This window comes from Lepidochelys kempii, chromosome 9 (genome assembly GCF_965140265.1).
Source record: "Lepidochelys kempii isolate rLepKem1 chromosome 9, rLepKem1.hap2, whole genome shotgun sequence".
In the NCBI taxonomy this organism is placed as follows: Eukaryota; Metazoa; Chordata; order Testudines; family Cheloniidae; genus Lepidochelys; species Lepidochelys kempii.
Window position 1 is genome coordinate 86,703,036 of NC_133264.1, and position 26,166 is coordinate 86,729,201.

Below are 26,166 nucleotides of genomic sequence, written 5' to 3' on the forward strand. Positions count from 1 at the left end.
CTAATGTTTCAAACCTCTCATAAGCTTCAAGCATGGGTTCTCTGTTGAAAATAGGCAGTATTCAATATGAGTAAGAAAACTTGGTACATTCAAAGCTTTTAATCTGAGAATCTTACAAGCCTTTTGATTAATAACTTTAGATACAGTGTTAATGGCACAAGAAAGACAAGATCTCAAACTGGAAATATTATGTGCTACTATGAGCAATCATGACTTTGAAATATTCTTGCCAATGGAGGTTGTAGCCCTTACCTGGATATACAATTAGCTACTATATTGATTACCTGAAAATACTTGCCCATTCTAATCAAATGTGAATGCATGCCAAGTGAGTTTTCCATCTGAATTGAGAACATTGTAGCTCAGAGCACAGAAACATCCCCAATTTTAATAACCATCAAGAAAAATCATCAGGAACTGGGGAACTCCAAAATCCTTCTTTAAAGCTTGCATACACAAGCTGATTATTGACATTTTCAAAATATATGCCTTTGAAAGTGATCTTGTGTAATGTATGCAGTGTTTGACCACCTGCAACTAAACACTTCTAAATAAGACTTGATTTGCATGACACAGATGACTTAGTAGATATTTGAACTTTGTTCTCTTTCCTTCTGTACTGTACATGAGATGTAGAATCCTGGCCCAAATGAAATCAAAAGAACTTTTGCCATTGATTTTACTTGGATAGGGATTTTACCTATTGTGACAGGCCAGATGGCTATAGGAGAGTAATAGAAGACAGATACATTACCCCCAGGCTAAGTAGGTCCCTTTTCCCTGGGTAAGGTAACAGGGAAGGTCCAGAACCTTCTGGAGACAATTAAGGTAGGCTGATTAGAACACCTGCAGCCAATCAAGAAGCTGCTAGAATCAATTAAGGCAGGCTAATCAGGGCACCTGGGTTTTAAAAAGGAGCTTGCTTCAGTTTGTGGTGTGCGTGTGAGGAGCTGGGAGCAAGAGGTACTAGGAGCTGAGAACGCGGACTGTTGGAGGACTGAGGTGTACAAGCATTATCAGACACCAGGAGGAAGGTCCTATGGTGAGGATAAAGAAGGGGTTGGGAGGAGGCCATGGGGAAGTAGCCCAGGGAGTTGTAGCTGTCGCACAGCTGTTCCAGGAGGCACTCTAGACAGCTGCATTCCACAGGGCCCTGGGCTGGACCCCAGAATAGAGGGCGGGCCCGGGTTTCCCCAAGTCCTCCCAACTCCTGGTCAGACACAGGAGGAGTCGACCAGGACTGTGAATTCAGAATAATGGCCAAGCTGAGTACTGCGGCGAAGCTCCAAGGTGAGCAAATCCGCCAATAAGCGCAAGACCCACCAAGGTAGAGCAGGAACTTTGTCACACTATGCAGTCTAATTTCTATATGTTTTGATGATGTCTTTCTTTTTCATACACACCAACATCTGTGTGCTCCCCTTTTGAAGGCCATTATAGAGTTCATAGTGTTTCTTAGCCCAGTGGTCCCCAAACTTGTTCCGCCGCTTGTGCAGGGAAAGCCCCTGATGGGCTGGGCCGGTTTGTTTGCCTGCTGCGTCTGCAGGTTTGGCCTATCACGGCTTCCAGTGGCTGCAGTTCGCTGCTCCATGCCGCTTCCAGCAGCTCCCATTGGCCTGGAGCAGCGAACTGTGGCCACTGGGAGCCGCGATCGGCCGAACCTGCGGATGCGGTAGGTAAATAAACCGGCCCGGCCTGCCAGGGGCTTTCCCTGCACAAGCGACGGAACAAGTTTGGAAACCACTGTCTTAGCCTTTTTTCAAGATGTAACTAATACAAATCCACTTTTTGGGTGACTACTTATTTATGGCCTTCACTTCACTCATAATGTCTGAGGTCCCTCACTAGGGACTAAAGACACTTCCCCATGACTCTACCAATGGCCAGTACATCCCATTTTCAATCAATATCTATTCTATTCCAGTCCTGCCTTTACCCCCAGAAGACAATGTTGTGTGTGCTGATTTATGTCAGAGAAATGTAGTCATATGAGACCACTGCCCTCCTTTCCCTTGTTGTTATAAACAAAATGCAAACACTCATGCTCACAAATGGTTAATGGAATTCCTTGTGTCAGCATTTACAATGGTAGTTCTTTAGATTATCTTGTAATCCTTTAAAAATTAAGATCATGTCCTGATAGATGATCTAATGTGCGGGTTTCCTTACATAATTTCATTGTTTCTACCTTTTATGTTGGAAACTTCTATTGATTTAAATTATGGATTTCACTGGGATGATATGTGGACTCACTGTTCACAGGCACTCTTTGCTTCTTTTATTGCCTGTTTTAATTAGTATGGATTATATTATCAGTTATATCCATACTCAATTCTCTCTTTCTGATGTAGTCTCTTCATGTGGTCTCACAATCATCATAATTGCATATGCTTTAGTTCTGAAAGGAACAAAAACTCAAATTGTTGGAAAGACCAGTTCTTCTGTGCACATAACTTGTTCACCTATATTGTGATTTTCCGTCTTTAATTTAAAATGGGGTAGGTGTAAGTATTATTAATTGTTCATTGTATATTTAAAGTTTCATATGCAATTTACCCAAGGCTGACATATATGGTAATTTAAATTGTACCTCTTACTGCTGAAACCATAGACTATTAGTTTATGGCTTTTTTCAGACAATTCTGCGTAGATTGCAACATGTATAAAATGCTGCTATTGGAATTTTAACTCTTATGCATTGGGTTCTCAAAGCATGCCCCTCCAAACTTGAAGGAGCTAATACAATTACTTCCTCTTAAACATCAAACTCACATTAACATTGCTTTAACTTAAAAATCAGTACTCAATTTGGGCCCCTTCTGTTTATCTGAATTTCTATCTCCATAGGAGTCCAGTTGTCGCTTGTGAGCTGCTAAAACTGGGTTTGGCCCTTTACAAAAGATGAAAGTACTGCAGTACCAAATATACAAACTTAGGAGCTGGATTATCCTTAGCTTTTTGTTTCTGGCAGAACACTAGTGTATCTTTTAAAAATTAACATTTTAAATATGTTCTGGGAAGATTTTTCTTGAAACACATCGTTTTAGCCTGTACCATTTACAGACTGGAGCAGGGCCAGCTCTACCCCTTTTGCCGCCCCAAGCAGCTCACTGAATTGCCACGAGATGCTGAAGAGAGAGAAAATGCCGCAGAATTGCCGCCGCTGCAGAACTGCCCAAACGGCACACACGGACTGCCGCCCCTTTCTGACTGCCGCCCCAAGAACCTGCTTGGAACACTGGTGCCTGGAGCTGGCCCTGGACAGGAGGTCATAGATATGCAAGATCTTAATCTGTCATAGATATGCAAGATCTTTCTACACTCCAGCTTTTAAACAGTCTGTCAAGGTTCCTTCCCCACTCTGAACACTAGGGTACAGATGTGGGGACCTGCATGCAAGACCCCCTAAGCTTATTCTTTCCAGCTTAGGTTAAAACTTTCCCAAGGTACAAACTTTGCCTTGTCTTTGAACTGTATGCCACCACCACCAAGCGCTTTAAACAAAGAACAGGGAAAGAGCCCACTTGGAGATGTCTTCCCCCCAAATATCCCCCCAAACCCTACACCCCCTTTCCTGGGGAAGGCTTGATAAGAATCCTCACCAATTTGTACAGGTGAACACAGACCCAAACCCTTGGATCTTAAGAACAATGAAAAATCAGTCCAGTTCTTAAAAGAAGAATTTTAATTAAAGAAAAGGTAAAAGAATCACCTCTGTAAAATCAGGATGGTAAATACCTTACAGGGTACTCAGATTCAAAACATAGAGAATCCCTCTAGGCAAAACCTTAAGTTACAAAAAGACACAAAATCAGGAATATACTTTCCATCCAGCACAGCTTATTTTACCAGCCATTAAACAAAAGGAAATCTAACACATTTCTAGCTAGATTACTTACTAACTTAACAGAAGTTCTGAGGCTGCCTTCCTGATCTGTTCCCGGCAAAAGCATCACACAGACCCTTTGTTCCCCCCTCCAGATTTGAAAGTATCTTGTCCTCTCATTGGTCATTTGGGTCAGGTGCCAGCTAGTTTACCTTAGCTTCTTAACCCTTTACAAGTGAAAGGGTTTTGCCTCTGGCCAGGAGGGATTTTATATATATATATATATATACAGAAAGGTGGTTATCCTTCCCTTTATATTTATGACACAGTCCCTTTGAGGAAGCAGTGTGCCAGACCCCCAAGGAGTCCCACTCTTCCTTCAGAGTAGGCTCAGTGGCACAGAGGCCGCATAGCCTGAACCTCTGGCCTTCAGCATTCCTGTTTTGCACAGTGAGTTCTCCCACCAAATCCAACTGAAGTAGACTCTGGGTCAGAGACTTTTACACTCTTCAGGGCCCAGAGCACCTCAGCAACTATTTGCAGTTACACCCACCAGCCTCTTTAAAACAGAGTACGGTTATAGTAACACAGCTTCAGGATGTCTTTAGGTTAGCAGAGAGAAGCAAAGATTAACACCTAATCTGTATTGGCCACACCATTGCAAAATGCTTTGGAATCCATTTCTGCCTGTGGCTCTCTAGTAATCCAGGTGAGAGCTCAGTGTCTCTCCAAAAGCCAGCTCCTATCCTTGCCTTTTGATACCTTTTGGTCCATTGTCTAACTCCTGCAGTTCACATGTTCTGGAAATTGCCACTGTTAGGTGTTCAGTACTTGGTGCTTCTGCTGTCTTACTGGATCCTTGATTGATATTAGTCAGTTTCAGCCAATCCTGTCATGACCCATTCATTCTACCCCAGACAGTTATGTGATGCAATACATGTCTTCTGCCCCAAGTTCAGCTTTCTTAACCCTTTTGCTACCCAGTGGGGTAACAATCCCTAGCCAAGTAACTCACTGCCAGGCATATAATTCATAAAATTTACAGGAAATTCCCACCTCATCACAGTGACGATTCAATACAAATAGGGAAAGTATCTCTAATATGAGCAGTGACTGCTTTAATGAAGCCAGTATGAGAGCTTTGCAAAGGGTCTTGATGATTCTTAGAGTAACTACTCCAATTCCACCTTTTAAGATGAGTTCTGAAAGTTCTACTGCAGTTCCCTAACTTGACACCAGATGGTATAACAGTGACAGCTTATTGTCCCCCCCACACCAGTCAGATCTATTTCCACACCTGGCTACAGCTGTTGAAGTACATGTAAAAGTCCCTTAGACTCATTTAAGCTCACCTGAATTTGGCCCATAATGGGGATCCTGAAAAAGAGTAAAAAGCCACATTTTAAAATGAAGCTGAAACCAGCTATAGCTCAAAGCACTCAAGTTAAAGGAATAAAGGAAGACGTTTACTGAAGAACTGTGTTGAGATGTCACCCTTAGGATATGTGACTTTAGCCATGATAATTTATACCATACATGAAATACTGTTTGAAGCAGGAACGATTCATTTCAAATGGAGGGAATGAGGCTCATTTTCACTGTTTGGCATACATAGTAAAAAGTATTTGGCACATTCCCTTCATCGTTATTTGGCCCCAGAAAGGACCATGTAAATCTCTCCTTCACCATACTGAATAAGCATGTCAAAATAGTACCCTCGCATACTATCTCCACTAAAAGCAATGAAGTTGTGCTTCTGGACATACGGATTCACTGTGATGAAGGAGAAGTGATACAGACCAATTTAAGAGAACCATCATGGATGGCAAAATCTTACTGTGGTGTTCTGAATGGGGGGTGGGGAAAAATCTGCATAGTGTGGATTAATTTACAATATCCTGTAGCCTGCATTTCAGAAACAGTAGTCACATGTTAGCCATGTTCATCTGTTTAGATGCATTCATATTTTAAAGCTAGTCTAGCTATATTGTACTTGTATGGTGCAGTGTTTCTCATTCACAGAATATAACAATCCCCTGTCTTTGCTTACGGGACTGTGTATGTATAATGTACCTTACAATGTTACATGAATATGAAAACAAATCGAATTATTTATAAGCAAGATTGAGGGAAAATACTTCTCTCTTGCTTTTTACCATAAATCATTCTGCTGGAACTGCTTTGCTCAAACACCTTGAATTTAGCTTGGTAATTCTGCACATTTCTGTATTTCTAATGCTTTGATATGTAGCACTTTTTCTGAATTTTATTCACACTTATTTGTGATCACAGGTAGGAGCCATTTTCAAGTATTGTTTTGAAATAAATTATAATATGACATGGGAAATAAAGTAAGCTGGCTTGACGCTTCGAATAACCACAGCCAATTCCATTTTCAATCTAAATCAAGCTGTCAAAGATAAATGAACAAGTTAAAAGTTTGATTAGTTTTCAAGTGGTATTTATCATTCTCAGCTGTACTGATTTGGTAGGTATATTTCCAACAAATTTAGTAAACATTTTCCCTTCCTAAAGAGCAAGACTCATATATACGTGACTACCATATAACTACCTTTTTGATACAAACTATTGATAAAGACTCATCTGAGAGAGAAAAAAACTTAATAGGCTTCCCATATGTAAATACTCTTGGAAATTGATTTGATTTCCAAGTACCATTTAAAATGAGTTAGCCAATATTCTGAAACTGCCAGTCAATAGATTATTCTTGGGTCTAATGTACTATCTCTTTTACGATCCACGTGTCTGAAGTGAAATCAATCAATATTTTGAGAGATCCAGTTGTGTTTCAGCATAAGTCATGGAAAACATTTTTCCTCCATTTCATTATTTATTTCCGTTTCTTGCTTTAGGTGAGACTACTTTGATAGCCTCTTTCCAAGTAGAAAGATAGCTGAAACACATCATTTTAGGCAAAACCCTTGTTGCTCAGATACCTAGTCAGCAAAATGGGGATTGCTCACATTTGGATTCAGTCTTACAAAGTGGTGGGCACTAGTCCTGAACCTCTCCATTCTCACTGATGTTGATTGGAGTTGAGTGCTCTTAGTACCTTGCAGGAACAAACCCTTAGTGATCATTTTCCAAAGAGGGGACTGGCTAGACAGCTGGTATGCTGCAACTGCTGCATGCTACACTAATCATAACTGTCTCATTCTTTCCTTGTGCTCCCCTTGTCTGTTTGGTGTATTCATCTGATGCTACTCGTCCTGTAGTTAGGCCAAGTTTTTCAGGGTGGAGACCATCATTGTCTTCTGAATGTACTGTGCCTAGTACAAAAGGGCCCTGATTGGAACCTATAGGCACTATATGCAATACAAATATAATAATGATATCCTTCATATTTGCATTATGAGCAGCTTTAAGAGGATAGTCCTGTATTTGTTTCTAAATCTAGGTGTAAGACTTGTAACACTTAAGAGTGTAATAGTACTAATAATCATGATACGTAGCTCTTCTGTAGTGTTCTTAATCCATAGAACTCAAAGCGCTTTCCAAAGGAGGTAGTATCCCCATTTTACACCTGGGGGAACTAAGGCACAGTGGTGAAGTACCCAATATCGTAGAACAGACCAATGGAAATACCAAGAATTAGGCTGAAAATAATACTCTCTAGAAAAATGATGTGTACTTGGCAATTATTGTCTGCTTTTCCTGGACCCTCAATTGTCACTCAAAACCTCTGTCATTATTCACAGTGGGCCTAACTGTTCTCATTGAAACCAGCAGTGAGTGCTTTGAAAATCCACTAATGTGCTGCTGCTGCTATATCCAACTTTCTTTAAAACCTCATTTGCCTTAGCAAGCATATTAAGCATCTTTCCTAATGACCATTTTACTATCTGAGATCTTGCTGTAGGATAGGCTGCTTTTTATCCTTGTCTTTCAAAGAATAACCTTGCCTAAAAGCATTCCCAAATTCAAAGCACAATTTTAACTAGTGATTTCAGGGACCATCACTTGCTTAAGCAGTATTAACAATTCTGCTACATTGTTTGCCTTATTGGGCTAGCTTCAGGGGTTTAATAGGTCACAAATACTGTGTATGTAGGGAAAAGGAAAGCATTGATTTTTGCTCTGCAGTTGATGTTTGCCTTGCTTTTTCAGCTTCAGTCTAACCCAAGTAGGATGAGTGAGGGAATACAGAGCTTTGGGTTCCATTAGGAATTAATTTTTAAAGTTTACAAGTTCAGTTTCTTACATTTCACTTACAACCTCTGTAGAGATCAGAATGATTTACAGTCACCGTTCGACTTAAGACTGATTCCCAGAAGTTGAAGTCCAGTAGTACTTCTATAAACCACTACAATAATATTTTATTTTTATGGTTCTAAATGTCCTGCAGTGTATGGTAATTTAGATATAAAATAATTAAAGGCAATTAAAGGCCATTATACTAAGGATTACTTTGAGCTAATGATAGACTACTTGCCGCAAGGAAGAATTCTTTCTAAAGTAATGCAGGAAACCTGATAACTGGTTGAAGTAGGAAAAGGAGCTCTTTTAGAGGGAAATAGGGGGAAGCTAAAATTTTGGAGATTTGTGCAGCCTTTAGAGCTGTCATAGTGTCCTGTCACTTTTTAATATTTTTATAACTAACTATAAATACTATTTTATAAGGAAAGGTATTCACAATTGAACACTTCCTCAGAGAACCCATTTTCCTCAAACAGCACTTTCAAAGAAGAGAGAATTATTCTGGGTTTTAAATTTTGTTTTGACCATATTCTCCTCTTTTTTAATTTACAGTTGACCTCCCAGAAGCGAGTCTGTCTTTTAATAAGAAACTTCCCTTTTTAAAATAAAATTCAGTATCCTTGTTGGACAGAGCATCAAGGAGTGGAACCTTTAGGGTCAACTTTTCTAAAGAGCTCTAGGCAAAATTAAGTGCTCAGCAGCTATAATTGGGGCCTCATTTTCAAAAGGCTCAGCAACTAATAGCTTCAATTGTGACACAGAGGGCTGAATTTACCAGCGAGTTTCTGGGTTACAGACAGGCAGCTCCTGCTGTTTATGTGCTGCACAACCAATAAGGCACCCCCACCTGCATAAACAGGAGTCTCCACAATACAAAACTGAGCCAAATAATCTTACTATATCTGAAGGGGATGGGGGCTCCTGGCTCTGACTCCCAAAGTCCTTTCAGTATAGTCCCACATTGCCTAACCCCAGAAGGGGTAGAAGATAGCAATACCAACCATGTAACAGCTTGCCTTGGGCCTTATGGAACATATCCTACCGGGTCAGTATACCAGAGTCTGCTGTCTCCTTGTAGGTGGACGGGAACTGGTGAATGACCTTCTTGGTAGCAGTAGAGCTACTAGCCGCTCTCTCCCAGAGCTCCCCAGCAACGTCTGGAACTTTCTGCTTTTAAGCCTTTATTCCACCCTTAACATAATTGATAGGGCTGGAGAGGCAGGGTCAGGCTTGTTGACAGCAACTCTTTAACCTCTTTGTCACCAGTGTGGTGTTTATATGTCCTATCACACCAACATCCTGGCTTCTTATTTTGGTACCTTGACTGGACTTTTAACGGCCCAGTTGGCGGTGCTGCCCGGAGTCGCCAGCATCCCTTTTCGACCAGTTGTTCCGGTCAAAAACCAGACACCTGGTCACGCGAACTATGTTATAACTTTTATCTTTTTAAGCCTTATATGACTGTGATTTCTGCGAGAGTCATACAACACATAAGATTCTTGAAGCCATTCAGTCTTAAATACATGGTGAGAAGGGGACTTAAGTTTTAAAAATAGAGGATAAGTTCAAAATTAGAAGCAATTAATGTACTTGCTCTAATTAATGTCACTTGCATCACAGCCATCAATGTTGTTAAATCTGTGGAAACACCCTATTTTATGCTCTTAGAATGAGTTTAGATTGATTGGGTGCATTCTGTTCATAACTAAGGAGACATCAGTATAGACGCTTAACTTTGTTCAACAGAGAGACACAGTTTCAGCTCGGGTGACCAGTAGGTGAAATCTCGACACAGTATGGGAGGTAATAGGCGCCTATATAAGAAAAAGCCCCCAATTTCGGGACTGTCCCTGTAAAATCAGGACAGATGGTCACACTAGTTTCAGCCAATGTTAATGTTGCTACATTTAAAATAATATTTTCAGTACAGATTAGCTGGACACAGTTTACTTTAGAACCTTACATTATTGGAATGCTGGTAGTGTATTTAATTCTGTCTATCTTGCCATTACTAAATGATCAACAGTTAATATCTTAATTCAAGCAATAAATACATGCCTACTTCTCATTTTAAAAATACATCAACCACATACAGCATTAGAATACTGCTTTCAGCAAATATAGAACCAGACTCTGGCATTTTTTTTCAGGGCTAGTCATCCTCTTAAGGGTCGGTCTCCATTGCAGCTGGGGGAACCAGCTGCAAAAGTGTGTATGTATCTGTGGGGGTCAGGTGGGCTGATGCAGCATATTCTGTAGCCCATACCACATCCTCACTTCTATTTTTACCAAGCTAGCTAGAGAGCAGCTATCATGGGTACATCTACAATAGCTGCTGTTCATCTCTTGGCTACAATGTACATATATTTGATGGAAAGCCTGGTAGTTAGACTTGAGCAGAGTTGCAGTGGTGCAAGAGGAGATTGGGAAGGGAAGAGTGTCTGAGAGGAACACAAATACCTCTTTGGTTCCTCTGGGGCATACAGAGGGTGCAAAAGCTGCAACATCCTAAAGGGTGAGTTGATTTGAAGAAATTGCAGAATTGGTACCTGAATGAAGACTTTAGAACTTAGCCCATATCTACTTATAATCTTTCATTACTGAAAGAACCAGCACTGACTGCAATGATGGGCACCATAATTATTCTGAATCCCTCATTTCACAGACAGTAGGTGAGAAAGGTTGTGATCCTATATCTTTTTATTCTTATAGGATGTATTCATATTGTTATGCACATGGATTGCCATTCAGTTCAGGTTATTTATTCATCTGCATGGTAAACATGTCACTGGACAAGTCAATTCAGATTACTTTTATAATGACGACTTCATCAGTCATTAACATCGGGAACTGTCTGTGGAAATACACATTTTGTTAATAAAGCTGCTTTTACTCAAAATCAACCCTGGTGTCCTGCTTTGAGGTAGCAGCGCTGATTGCGTCCCCTATGCAGACTACCCTGATCTTTGCTTTTTACCTTGTGGTTTTGTGCACAACACTCCTCACCTGTGCTTTGCAGGATCAAGTCCAATATGTTTCATCACACAGCAAGCAACATAACGAGGTGCTGGAAGCAAGATCATGTGAATGGTAGTAATGTTTTCATTGTCCATTGTCCGGATTCCATTACTATTTTTTTCTCTGCTTGTCACATTTCTATAGAAATGGACTAATTCGCTATTTGCCTTTGAATTTACTCTTAAGGCACCTGATACAAAAACAGTGAAGTGTGTTTAGGCTCTTTGAAACATCTAGGTTACTGGGGATACTCAGAGTCTTAAACACAAGGATTAGACTAGTCACTCTCCTAATAACTTTACATCATCTTATTTGAAAAGTCATGGTCATACGAGTGACTACAGGAAGGGAAGGATGCCACAAAAAGATAATTTGTATTAATCTGCCAACCTAGATTTGAACTAGAATTTATCAATGGTGGTGAAAGGTGCAGTTCAGTGCAGTCTTATATATTGTGTCGAGGAACACATGCAGAAGAGAGATGAACAAGTGCCAAAATGGGTACAAACCAGTACTTTAGGGTGGAGCTGCTTAGCCAGGTTGTCCTGTCACCAGGCCGCTCTCTGTCAGATACATTCTTCTGCAGCTCTGCCTCTCATAGAGGATGATGTGGCTTGAAACAGCCAGTCCACAAAGGGCAGGTTTTTTCAGGTAAGTCTGCTCACCTTGTCATATGAACGAGTGAGGAGATGGTGCCTTAAAAAACTTAAGTGGGAGAAATACACACTGTGCAATGTATGTGACCACTTTTATTGTAACCCAAATGAAATAAATCACATTTTTTCCAATTAAAATGCAAATAATGTTGATAGAACCTCATCATATACTGATGTCAGAGGAAGTAAGACTTCTAAGTTCTCACTATTTGAAATTGTCTAAGTCAATAAAAACTGTTCATCCATGAAGGATTTGAGTGTTAACACGGTTTTATGTGAGGCATAAAGACAACCTTGCTTAACATTTTATTTAAATAAAATACTCTTTATGTGAAAATAAGCAATACTGTTTGTGATTTCCTTGCAGCTACTTTAAAACAAAATGATTGCTTCTCCTCTGAGATGGAGTTTTTCAAACACTAATGTTAATTGCTAATCCCTCCAAACTGGGAATAATTTTAAATTTCATAAAGCACTTTCCCCACAAATACAAGAAATTTCATTTGAATGACAGGGAGGAAATGGAAAAGAGATTAACAGAGACTCTTATCACTGTAAAAAGAAAGGCTATTCTCGAATCCCACTTATCCTTTCCTTTGCTAAGCTTTCATCATTGGTCCATAGCTGAGCCTTTGTTTGCAATTATAGCATATTTAAAAAAGTTTAAAGTGAGGAGACCTTCTTCACTGGTGTGTAATTACATATTTAGGGATACTGTGTTCTTTCTTTCTTTCTTTATAACTCCTTAATGTAAACATAATAGAGGGATAGCCTACAAAGGAAGAAAGTGATGTTTAAGGAGGTCTCAGTGGGAGTCTTAAAAAATGATGTTTTGGCTGGGGAGTCCTTTTCAGATTACAAATGTAAGAACCAGCATTTTAAATTCTAACAACTGATTCTGGGTTACTGCATAGCTGAATCATTGGCACGAAAGCCAGGTTGTTTCGAGCTTCAAGTAGCTCTGTGAGCAAAAGGAGACTAGAGGATGCATAAACCTCTGAGTGGCATTATTTAGAATTAAAAAACATGAGATACCCCATGTGGCAAATTTTAATCAAGTGCAGAAGATTAATAACAAGATTTTAAGAAATATGATAAAACTGTGTGCATAAAAAGGTGAAGTTAATGGGGAAACTTGTTCAGAGATGCCCTATTTATCTATCTTGGATACCATTGCAATGAGATATCTATTATAAAAGATTCCAAAGGGCATTATATAATGTGCTCATGGTAGAATTCAGTCAGCTCTGAGATGGCACATAGGAGTTTTATAAAGATCTGCACCTACTGAAGTCTTTGGGAAGTTTGTCATTGACTGTAATGAGAAGAGAACCAGGCTCCCAGTTCACAGATAATGAAATAAATGAGGCATATCTTTCATAAAAGGCAATGTTATGCAATTCCTACAAACCACTTAACTGTTGTGATGTCATCTTAATCTTGGAATTTTGTCCTTTGGAGTCTAATACAGTGCCATCCAAGTATTGCTTCCATTACACAAGCATTGTTCTTTCAGATAATCTTCCACCTTATTCACTGAAGAATCGTTATTCAAATAGGATGTTTCCTCTAAAAGGTGAGGAATAGTGGGAACAAGCACCTAACCTCAGTGCCCTTCCTTATAGTAAAGATGTGCCTGTCACAATAACCACAATTCAGCAGATCCTGCAGAATCCGAGGTATTTATATTAGGGTGGGTGCATTTATAATATTTCTAATCAGATTGGAACTTTCTTAAATCCAGGCTGTGCAAAATCTAATAGCAGAGTGAGGATTTTTTCATTCCTTTAAAAAAAAGGATGCAGGCAATAAAGTGAAGACTCTCTAAGATTAAAATTAATCCAGCATCTTATTACCATATTTATGTATTTTCCACCAAATCTTTGGTTCATTTTAAATATTATGATTTTTTTGTAGATTAAATTGCTTTACAATGTTAAGAGCAGTGCTGAATAAGCTTTGAAATAACTCTTGCTAAATTGATAAGTTCAGGGTCTCTAGTGAAGCTCTCCAAGTTTTACTGGCTTACACCTGATTTGCTCTAATAAGGGTTATGGGAAAAGAAAAACTATTGAAACTTCCATTTAGAGATGCCTGGCAACAGACAGGTAGAAAAGACTTCGAATTACTATTTTTCATTACTGAGAGCCCCCTTAGGACTAAACTGGAAAGAATTCTGTCTGCCCCAGATAAGAGTCTCCCAGCATTTAATGTGCCAATCAGTTGCGCTCAGCAGCCTAGAATCATCATATTGCAGCTATTGAATACTTCCAGACCATATGCTCAGAAGGATAGGGAATGTGATATGTGTCACACTTTCAAAGAAGGATGATGAAGAGTATTAATATGCTGATGAAGAAGAAAAAATAGAGTGAAATCTGGGGGATCCTAATATACCTGTGTTATAAAGCCTGACAGATATGCTGCACCAGCTATGCCACTTCATATACATTGACATGTTTGAGTTAGCATAAGAGCCGTCTCATACTAAATTTCTCAGATCCTCTCTTTCTCTTCACCTGTCCTTTATACTATCCTGTAATTGCTTTTTTTATGAAATAAAGAGTTAAATCGGACTCAAAATACCTGCAAGGAAGCCTGTAACAACATCCACTGGGTATCCTAGAAATGTGATTGCATGCGTTCTGTATCTAACTAACTACCTTGAAAACAACTGCCTAGGGTTGAACCAGGTATTGCCTCATTACCATTTGCTGCCACAGCTATAGCTTGAAGAAGGAAAACAAAAGGAGATGAGAGAGAAAAAAGTGAGAAGAAAAACAATATTTTTCTTGCTATGTCATGCATCTTCAGTTTCAAAATTTCCTCCTTTATGAAACGAAATGCAATTAGCATGTGTCATGATGAGCAGATAAATGAACAGTACCTCACAACCAGTTATACATATCTAGAACACACACAATATACTTCATATTGCATCTGATCCCTAGTAGCCAGACTTTCTGGGGTCTATTCTCAGAATTATTGTGCAGATAGAAATTTAGGGGCAAAGAAAAACCTGGTATAAGCAGCTAAAACTGCATTGATTTCTGCTTACACCAGATCTAAATTGGACTCAGTTTTCAAGTCTTCTTCCTCGTTCATCTTCAGCCTCATTCTGAATTGTAAATTAGAGGAAGAGAAGCATCCTGTGGGAAGACTTTCAGATTAATGGTTTAAAGCAACAAAAGAAAATGTTTGGCAGTGGCCTGCACAAATGAGATCCTTGGAATTGAATAAGCACTTTGATGACAAAATGAATTCTGGGGAAGTCAAGGAATATTTTTTGTCAGAGCTGGCCACAGCTGACACTTTACATTATATCCATGTAATTAGTGTTCTCTTCTGATACCAGTAGACTTTCATTCTGGAAATATTTGTCTATTAATCCTGTTATAAACACACTGTGTTTGCCCGGATTGTGATGCCTACAAGATTGTGCAACACACTGTTCTAGATATTGTGCTCACATCAAAACCACAGGCTCAAACAGCCCTCAAGCCCTGAGGTTTTCAAATTCTGGATATAGATCTGAATTTTGCAATTTGTGCCCATCTCTAGTTTGTTCTGTTAACAAAAGACTCAGATTAACCATATGCTTATTTGCTCTCAGAAAAATTATGGGATCATTCATATTTGCTGCTGCTAACGCTATTAATTTTGGTTTATTAGTATTCATTTATTTAATTTGTACTTTGGTTTATTCCAAACTGAGATTGTTCAATAGTTGGTCATTTCACTTTGCATTATGTGAGTATTCTTTGGTCTCAGTCTGTACTGGGTAGCTCTCCCCAAGTTACACTTTAGTTTCAGGTTTGAATGAAACTAAAATTGCAGCCTGAAGCTCATTAAGTATTACCAGAACCTCCTAGCTGTACATCAAGACTGTACAAAACTATAGATTTTATATGAAAGTGCAAACATATACTCTGAGATAGGATTCAGTCAAAATAGTGTTCAGCTTCACACAAAAGATTTGGGATTTTTAGGGAGTATTTTGACTGTATTGGTCTGAACGTCAGGTTTGTATCACAGGATTGCCAACCCCAAATGTGCAAAAATCATGAGTCAGGCTCACCACAAATCATGAGATTGGTTTTAAAATCATGAGATTATGTAAAATAATAGATAAGGTGGTCTTCTTATTTGCCTTCTGTTTTTTTGAGCCTTTAGGGTGCACTGGGGTCACATTTTGAAGCTTTCTGCACAGTCACAGGACTAGAAACTTAATTTTTCTTAAGAATGAAGGCTGAAATCATCACATATCCACTTGACTCCAGGAGCTGGGGCTTTAAGGAAAACAATAGTTAGCATGAGACTCATGACAAAACCGTGAGAGTTGGCAACACTGGACCAGTCAAAACCTGGAACCAGTCAAGTTTTATGGATTTTTTTTGGATTTCATCCACAGTATTTCATAGAGGTCTATTCCAGACAAGTATGCCCCTTCTGCTTCTTTAGACGTATAATACAATTATTAGACTGTCCCACGTTATTTTCAGTGATCACGATTGCAATGTTATTGGTTAAACCAGATTAATGCTTCTGTAGTATTTTTGCAAAAGAGAAGCACAATGACTTCAGATAAACATATCCTGTTGCAAGAGGGCATGACACTAGCAAGATGACTGAGGAAATAACTTGACTCTTCCACCTCAGATTTTCTTACATGGCCTCAGCATTTGTTTATAAGAATGTTTATCCAGTGACCTGTTTGCATAGGGTATTTTCAGTTAAGTATTTTCAATTAAGTCTGGGGCTGATACAGAGATCAAATAATACCACCAACATAAAGTCTTCCCTTTCAAACGGTATACTTATTTTCTTGCCTGACGACAGTTTAGGAAACGTGGTTTTTTTTCTTTGTGTTTCTTCCCCACTGTTTCCTTTTCTTTCAGATTAAATTCATGATTTTCAAGCATTGAACATGTATGAAAAATAGCAGCATGGGGTTTAACCTTGCACCCCTTCTACTAACTTAGAAAATTACCATTTCCAAAGGATGGACAATATGAGATGGACATTACTAATTGTTGTGAGATTCATGTAGGTTTGGATGAGGGAATCATCTGAATTTCTTGATGTGTACTTTGCAACGTCATCCACAAGCTGTTTTTTTCACCAGATGGTTCTTAGGCATGTAAAATGTGTAGTTCCAAAGAGTCAGTTCCTTCTCCTCCAAGCATGTTTGTTGTTCTCACTGTAATTGGCTCAGGATTTTACTGTTTTACCACTGGATTGAGCCTGTTGAGTACAGCGCTGCACTGCTGTGGTGTGAAGCTAATGCTCTTCATGAAGCTCCTCGATGGGGGAGCATCCCTACTAGTACACCTCTTCATGGTATGCACCCTGCTTCTTCCTGAAAACTGGCCTCACTCTGTGGGCTTGTCCAGTGAGATCCAACCCCCATCCCCCTTTGGAGCTTTGGGTAGCCCTGGAAGAAGAGAGAGAAGTGTATGCACTCCCCTGGATGCTGGGACTTCAGTGCTGCCTGGCTCTTGTGCCTACATAAGAGCCAAGCAGAATCTAGCCCTTGGCAAGAACGCACAGTGTGAGTTTTGTTTCATTCTTCTGTAATTAGTTCTTTAGGAAGGCATTATGCAAACCGCAAACTGTGACTTGTGAGCACAGCTTCAGTCCTTTAATGCACATGGGTTGACACCATTTCCTGGAACAATGTTAAGGGCATTGAATTCCAGTCCTGAACAATGTAAAAGCAATTCATGCTGCTACTGGAAATGGCAAACATTCACGTCTTGGCTGGATTCATACTGTAATAAAAGATTTATAGTTTTGTGGGGGAAAAAACAGTTTTTATCCTTTTTGAGCTAGCTAAAAAAATACCTATCTCCAGATTTCATAGTTCTGGGCGAAAAGAAAATACAACAGTTGTCCCTCCCAGATCCTTTGAAAAACATTTATTTATATAAAATTCATTATGCTGCAAGCAGTACCATTGATTGCTCTTATGTGACCTGTAGTTCAGGTCACAGTTCAGGTCACTACAGTTTCTAATTCTCTTCTCTTAGAGAGAGAAGGTGGGTGAGGTAATACTGTTTAATGGGCCAACTGCTGTTGGTGAGAAAGACAAGCTTTCGAGTATACATAGAGCTCTTCTTCAGGATTGGGAACTTACTCAGAGAGTCACAGCTAAATACAAGATAGAACAGATTGTTTACCATAAGTAGATTCCTATGTGACCTTGAACTTAAGTCAAACTTGGCTACATCGAGTTAGGCACCTAATTACTTATTTAGACATCCAAACACAGTAAATAGCCTGGTTTCCAAATGTGCCTAACCACACACATTCACCAGCTTCAGCTCTAGGACACTGCACCAGCTTTTCCCCTTTCAAGTACATAAAAATGTTAAATAAATGATAAACAATTACAATAATTCAGTTATGCCCTCAACTGGAGGGAATCTGAGGGTCATCCCATTAGCCACCCAGAAACTTGAAGGACTTAAAGAGGACTTAAGAGAACCTGAGCTCTTTGTAGGAAAACTACCCTAGAATATTGTGAAGGAGCCTCCCAGAGTGATCTTATTTCGTTGTGTGTTTGTTTGGTTTTTTTAAAATTGACCATTTGATCACTGCTCCACAATTCTGTGGTGTTGTAAATGTGACACCTTGCAGTTTTTTATTTTTTGTGTTCATTTGTTACTCTTCTGCTCAGAGCTTCATAACGGGGTATGCCACGCTGTCTGGAGTAGCTCACAACTGAGTGCCAATCTCGGGTCAGGCTGTTAGAAAACAGGGCAGATACCCCAAACTGGTGGTAGATTCTATAATTAGATTTCACCAAGCCAGTAACAAATGTGTATTCCTGGATTACTATAGTATTCTTACCATGGAGTCACAGTCTCCTTAGGCTCTCCTGTTCATCTTGCAGTCCAGACAAACTAGACTTAATGATAAAAGGATATTAAAACCAAAAAAATCACACCACATCAGGTAACTCCCAATCCCAAAGGAAAGGTCACTTATCCCAGGCCAATGGATACTCTCAATCTTACACCAAAAACAACATTAGCAGCCAATTTATTTAGTAAACTAACTAAAGGTGTATTAGCTAAGAAAAAGAACTGAGAGTTATTGAGAGTTTAAAGCAGGTAAAATACATTAACAGGTGAGTCCAAGTTTGTAAGTCCAAAGTAAAAGCAGAGATGTAGTGGTCTGCTAGTTTTCCATAAATCTCTCAAGGTTACCTAAAATAACTTTGGGGATCTCTGTCTTGTATCTGAAACACTCCCTGAAAGTGTCCAAACAGCTCAGAGATACAGGATCATTCCCTGGATCCATTCTTATAGCTGTCTTCCCCAGAAAGCATTCTGGCAAGTGTTTCCATCACATCAATGGCTTTTCCTCTGTTGACTAAATGCAGAGTGGGTCTGTGGATTTCCCCCCGTCAATCACAATGACCAATGCTTTGAAGTTCGCATGCTTCTTCATTGACAGTTCCAAGGCTCCAATCTCATTTAATGAGCAATCCAAGTACAGAAATATACACAATGCATTTAGTTACAGCAATCCAAACAATCTTTCATTAGTTTTCATGAAGATTATACATCAGGTACATTCACATCTTAGTACTAACACACTTTCACCTAGGGTTATCTAATTATAGGATATACATAATGTATGTAATAGTAAACAACCAGTTATAGGCAAGAGAAGACAATAACATTAACATTTCTTTGATAGCCACACATAAGTTAATTGTCCTATACCTCCTAGCCCACTTATCATTTTTGATATTCACACAAAAATGACTTGGCTTATGGCTTTGATTTTAGCTGGCAACCTGCTAGATAGCATCACAGGGTGAATTAGTGTTCAAAGATTATAAATGTCAAATAAAGATCAGTAGTAGCACTAAATGTGATCTAAGATTTCCTCCAAGCCCCAACCAAAAAGTAACTTGAATCCACTTTTCAGTTCTGCATAGTTCTCATTTATGTTCAATGACCTGCAAGAGGCAAATGAGATGCTTTATTTTTCTGCCCACCACTTATGGCTCAAGTAGTTTGGGCAATGGAGGGTTTAGCATCAGGGAATACCTTTCTATGGAAGTCAAGACTAGGACCCATTGTTAGTCTTTCCTGCTTTCTTTAAGTCACTTACCTAAGTGTGAGACAAGCAAGTGTTTGTGATGTCAAGTGAAATGATTAAATAAGTCACTTTCAACTCTGCAAAACAGCCGTTTTAATTGTGAATGCTATTCCAGTATTGGGGAGGGTGGTGCACAGACACACATAGGGAACAGGGTATATACATTGCACACAGATCCAGTCTTTCTTTTTAGGACACTGGTAAGTATTTGGGTGGCTGGAATAGACCCTGAACAAAGAGAAAACAATTTAAAAAAAATACATATAGAATCAGCTTGCAAAGCATGGACTTACTGGGACAATGGGCTGTATCTTAGGGTTTGTCTACACAGCAATTAAGCGTGCAGCAAGCCTTGATGTGACATATATCACGCAGTAGGCTGCTGTGCACTGACTGGCCACATGGACCGTGCTACCATGCAATAAAAGTTCCATAGTGCACTTTTACGTATCAGAAGGGTAGCCATGTTAGTCTGGATCTGTAAAAGCGGCAAAGAGTCCTGTGGCACCTTGTAGACTAACAGACGTATTGGAGCATAAGCTTTCGTGGGTGAATACCCACTTCGTATGCATCCAACGAAGTGGGTATTCACCCATGAAAGCTTATAATCCAATACGTCTCTTAGGCTACAAGGTGTCACAGGACTCTTTGCCGCTTTTACATATCAGTACATCAAAGCACACTACAGAACTTTTAGTGTGCTCTAGCAGGCTCCACATACTGAGTTAGTGCATGGCAAGCTAGTGTCCTGTAAGCTCGCAATCTGGCTTGCCATGCACTAACTTGCCATGTAGACAAGCCCTTAGTCTGAACTGAGTATTATGAGTCCAATTTTAGTTATTTTAAAAATCCCATAAACATTCTGTACCCTACACTAACATTAACACAGATAAATTCATTTGATATTTGTGGTTGTTTTGATGAGTTTCCTTTCAGAAGTTAGTTATATTAAGATACTAGATTGCTGGTGTTATCTTCTTCTCTATTCCACATGACAGTATCTGAGCACCTTCCAGTAGTGCAGTAGGCAATGTCAATTACATCTGTCAAATGTGTGTTCTCTCATCCTCTCCCCGGGGGGAGAAATGTGTGCAATGGAGTGCAATTTTTTGTTTATAACTTGTATACACATGTTGCTATATGTTTATGTTAGAGAAAGCAAAATCAAAGAAGTGTGCCTTGCACTTGGACTGGAAGGTGGTGAGGTTTGTAATGATCCTTAGCACCTGGTCTCCCGTTCAATTCCACAGTCTTGGGCTGCCCCCTGAGAAAACTCTGTCTTCTCCACAAATGAGCTTCACTCTTATTCTAGAAAGTTCTTCTGTGCCAGAGGAGCCAAGCTGTGAACCATGGTTTTCATCCCAGAGTTTTAGTCCATCTTTTAGATCTGGGCCTAGGTCATGGAACACATTGAAGATAAGGACAAAGATGTTGCACTTGACTCTCTATTCTATGGAAATCCAGTAGAGAGAGTGGTGGACAGGTTTGATGTAACCACAGTAGCCAGGGTTGCTGAAGATATCTGCTGCAGTGTTCTGTACCACTTGGAGTTTCCTAAGGGTTGACTGCTTCATTCCCAGGTACACTGCATTGCTATAGTCCACCCAAGAGTTGAAAAAGGCATGAATAACTGAGGCAGGGTCATCATTTGCTGGGATGGGATGGAGTCCTATCTCCTAGCCACCTGGAGGTTCTGTAAAACATTACTCATGATGATATGTGAGAGTTTAGTGCCTGTGAGGAATCCAAGAGTATTCCAAAACCACAGACTGAATTGACCAAAAATGGGTGGGTACTGTCAACCAAAGGAGACTGCACTGTGGATGCAAACTCTTCCAAATGCTTTCCTCTGTTTACCACCCTAATCTCTGCCTTGCTTGGGTTCAGCTTCAGCCAGTTCCTCATCCATGAGCTGAACTTGTTGAAGAACTGGGCTGTCTTGGTGATAGTGATGTCATATGTGATGAAGCACAGACAGAGCTATGTGTTATCTACTTATTGCTGGTACTCAATCCCAGGTCATCTGACCAGTTCATCTAGTGGCTACATGTATATGTGGAATAGTTTTTCTTTCCTAATATAGTCTGTGTTGTAATGTGTTTATTTAATATAATAGTACAATGCCCACTTTGGTATGTGCCCATTAGTAAGGCTAAGATTTAGTTACGGGTATTTTTGGTAAAAGTCATGGACAGATCACAGGCAATAAATAAAAATTCATGGCCACTGACCTGTCCATGACTTTTACCAAAAATACCCCTGACTAAATCTCTACTTCTGGGGTCCCACTGCTCTGGAGGGCTCCTGCTGGAGGGGACCCTGCTCCAGTGCTGGGGGTTGACTGCCCCCAGCTGCTGCTCCCAGGGACAGCCTCTGGGTGCCCCTGGGGCCGCTTCTCCAGCTGCCTGGGGACAGCTGCTGCTTGGGCAGCCCCCAGGACACCTTTAGGACCACTGCTCGGGTGCTTCCTGGAGTCAGCCACTGTTCCGGTGGCCCCAGAGCCAGCTGCCCAGGGCCACCGAAGCAGCAGCCGGCGCAGCTGGCCTCAGGGCAACCACCAAGACCACTGCTCAGGCGCTCCCCAGGGCCACCCCCAGGACCTCTGCTTGTGGAGTCTCCAAGACCAGCCACACCGGCTGCTGATTGGATGGTCCCTGGAGCCAGCTGCTGAGCAATGGCCAGTGTGGCTGGCCATGGGGGCGCCCAAGCAGCTGGTCCTAAAGTCCGCCACACCAGCAACCGCAGAAGTCATGGAGATCATAGAAACTCACAGAATCCATGACTTCTGTGACCTCCATGAAAGAATTGCAGCCTTACCCATTAGGAATTGATTTGCTTTTGAGAACAACATCACAACAGCGTTAGAGCCAGCCAACTGTAACTTTACATTCAAAGGTACATGTAAAATAAGTATTATTTTTTCTTTTACATGTTTGGGAAGGGGTATTCTAAGAACTTGAGTAATTACAAAGTCATGTTTGCAAAAAGAAAAGGAGTACTTGTGGCACCTTAGAGACTAACCAATTTATTTGAGCATAAGCTTTCGAAAGCTTATGCTCAAATAAATTGGTTAGTCTCTAAGGTGCCACAAGTACTCCTTTTCTTTTTGCGAATACAGACTAACACGGCTGTTACTCTGAAAAAAGTCATGTTTGGATTTCCTTGGGCTTAGGTGTAGTGATCTTGCAAACTCACATCTGCAAATAGTATTTGATTTGTTCTATCTTTTAACAAAATCTGCAGAACCCAATACCCATTATTTCATGGCCCTATCCTACAGTCCTTATTTCAGTTGGAGTTTTGATTGGCTGAAGAATACAGGATCTGGCCTTAAGTCAAAGAGTTATTACCAAATCTATCAGCTGTACTGCGAGTTACAAATTAGTCAAAGCATGTATTTGCTCTGTAATTTCATGCAGCTCATGTAAATATCATGCGATAATATAATATATTAGTAGAGACATAGAGCTACTGTGTGTGTGTGTGTGTGTGTGTGTGTGTGTGAAAAAGTATTAATGGTTTAGTTAACCCTTGCCAAAGATTGTCCTACTATATACTGAGGTAACAGCAGTTATATGCAAGTTCAATGCAGAGCTCTGGGAAGAGAGATTTAGGAAGGAACATCATAAGCACTTCTATTAACAGCTTCCATTGTAAAATGACGTTAACATCTAAGGAGTATTTTCTCATTCTACTGCGCAGGGATTTATGTGCCTAATTCCTATTAACCCATCAATCCTTACTCATTGAGATAAAAATATACCCCTCTGTATGGATTATTATATTAAGCCATATTACATACAGCTTAGATTTATTTTATGAATATGTTGAATTCAAAAGTCAGCATTTAGTTTCCAGATAATGATACATGTCTCGCATCAGATATATAGGCATTGCTGAACTAAGTTGAAGGGGTAACACTCTGATAATCATCCATTTTTATTTTAATAGTTTCTTTTAAGTCATTCACAATTCTTTTTCAAGTATGGGGGGGTGAAAGGAAGGAAAATGGAAAGGCTGTAAAGAGTGGAATTAGACATTAGCAAGCAGATTAGGCCATTGAAATTCAGATGACCTGGTGCAACAAGAAATGCTTATATACTGTATCTGCCCACATAACTCTGGAATTTTCCATCTGAAGATGTACCTAAGGGTAGGTCTGCACTTTGAGCTGGTGGTGTGATTCCCAGCCTGAGGAGACATACCCATGCTAGCTCTTATTGAGCTAGTGTACTAAAAACAGAATGTAGCCCCAGCCGTGTGAGTGGCAGGAGGGGCTAGCTGCCCTGAGTACATACCCAGCAGCTTTGATAGGCATGTGTTCAGGGCTGTTAGCTCCTCATGCTGCTATGACTACATTCTATTTTTAGCACACTAGCTCAATGAGAAGGAAAGCAAGTATGTGTCTCCTCAAGCTGGGAATCTCCTGGCTCAAAGAAGAGACCCACTCTAACTCTTTGATGAAGACAGACCATAAAACTATTCTTGCAGGCTTTCTGGTCTGTGAGCAGCATAATTAGAAGTGATTACTGGACCACAAAGGCTTTGCAGTTTGGGTTCAGGTTGCTGGAGTACCCAAATGCTAATTCCTTCTCCAAACTGTCTGAATTGGCTGAATCTGCAAAATCAGGCCCTCTAGCTGCAAAGAGAAGCACAAGGTGGGTGCAGGGATCTACTCATGTGATCCCTTTGCATGAGTGGGGCCTTTGATTGAAATTGTTGTTGAAAATAGGCTTTATGATGAATTTTCGTGAAGTCCTTATTTCTTTTAAACCAGAAATACCATGGAAAGAAATACTCTTACAGTATTTCAGCCATTCTAGTTTGGTTCTTAAGATTAATAATTGTAGAGGTGCTTAGAAATGTAAAACAATGTGAGGGAAGGAGAGTGGAGTTAATGTTACATTTTAGAACATGAAAGGGTTTGATTAGATTCTAGAAATGGGCTAATATGTTGGAAGAAGTGGATTCTGATATATTCTCAGTATTGTTTAACTATTTCTAATAATTATCGTGTGGGAAGTTGTCTTCCCTTGTAAAGTAGTTTGCCTTTTGTGTGTCATTGTTTTTGCAAGCATGTGGAATCTAATTTGATTGACACATTTAAGCACATTATTGATGCATATTTAATTTCAACATCTCTTTGTTACCATTCATCCAGGAAAAAAGAAATTGTGCAGTGACCCAAATGTGATTGAATCAAAACATTCTATATAAACTGTTGAAGGTGCTAGTTAAAAGTACTATTATTATAATTTACTAAGATGGTTTCCTATATAAATCTCAAATCTTTCACCTGCCATCAGGTGGAAGAAAGCTGCAACAGTGTAACATGTGGAAAGGAGAAATTAGATTGAAGGATTACACCTGTGGCTTTCCACTTGGTTATTCTCCATAAATTTGTACTTCTGTAACATTCTGCAGTGATAATTCTTTGTAGAGATACATGACAAAGGTAGCCTATCTGTATTTTTTTCTTATCTTATGTGGTAAATGCCTTTTTCCCCCCTGGTAAATGTTTTTTTCCCCCCAGTAGGGATACAAAAAAACCATTAGGCTTGTGTGATGGAGGCTGATGCAGTGACTTTAAAGTCCAAATCTGGGACAAGGTTCATAGATTTATTGTCTGGATTTGCCACTGACTACAAAGCTGATATCAAGTGGTAAGTGGGGCAAAAATTTCCAGTCATAGAAATGCATTGCTATTTGGTCAATGGAGATGAGAGGGGAAATGTCATAATTCCAACCACTTTTCAAGCTTTAAAAAGTTGAAAAACTGCTGTTCTCAAGATGTTGAATATTTAAAAGTACCAAAAAATCATCCTAATCACTTATCTAATTTTCTTCCTCCCTTTTAATTTGGTTATTTATTCATTTCATTTATAACGTTAATGCACAGATAAGCTACGTGAGTTTACACTGCACCACTTGCATTTTTTTTTTGCCCAAAGTAAGGGAGAGAAGCAACAGAGACAGATGTGTGTTTTGGTCTGAATACTCTGTGTGTCTGCCCCATGCAACTCAGCTAGGAGGTTCCAGAACCATACAGAAATAAGTTGTGGTATTTAATGGATATACTCAGCTCAACCTGAGTCTGTATAGGACTTTTTCAGGTCAGGCCCAATCACCTTCAGAGAGCTGAGCCAATCAGAGTGTGCATAGGGGGACAGTGGTATAAATATAAGATAAGAGTGAAAGAGAGCCCTGTGGACTCATTCAATGGCTGATCCATGCAGCACTGGGAGATGGGTCTATTTTGAGGTGTGGGTCCCAAAACTTCAACCACTTTGGATACAGGTGAGCATTAGTCCAGCTTTATTTATTAGGGAAGCC

General features: G+C 39.8%; 1 protein-coding gene across 16 annotated transcripts in view; it reads left to right on the forward strand.

Annotated features, from left to right (window-relative positions):
* The window catches only part of TENM1 (teneurin transmembrane protein 1), a 1,403,901-nt gene that overhangs the window by 406,067 nt on the left and 971,668 nt on the right, over positions 1–26,166 (forward strand). For 2 of the 16 annotated variants that reach the window (XM_073361266.1, XM_073361270.1), the window contains exon 3: positions 25,370–25,496. The exons of the other annotated variants lie outside the window; for them this stretch is intronic. The gene's annotated coding sequence lies outside the window, so the exon portion shown is untranslated. The remainder of the gene's footprint in view (positions 1–25,369; positions 25,497–26,166) is intronic. 16 annotated transcript variants of the gene reach the window in all.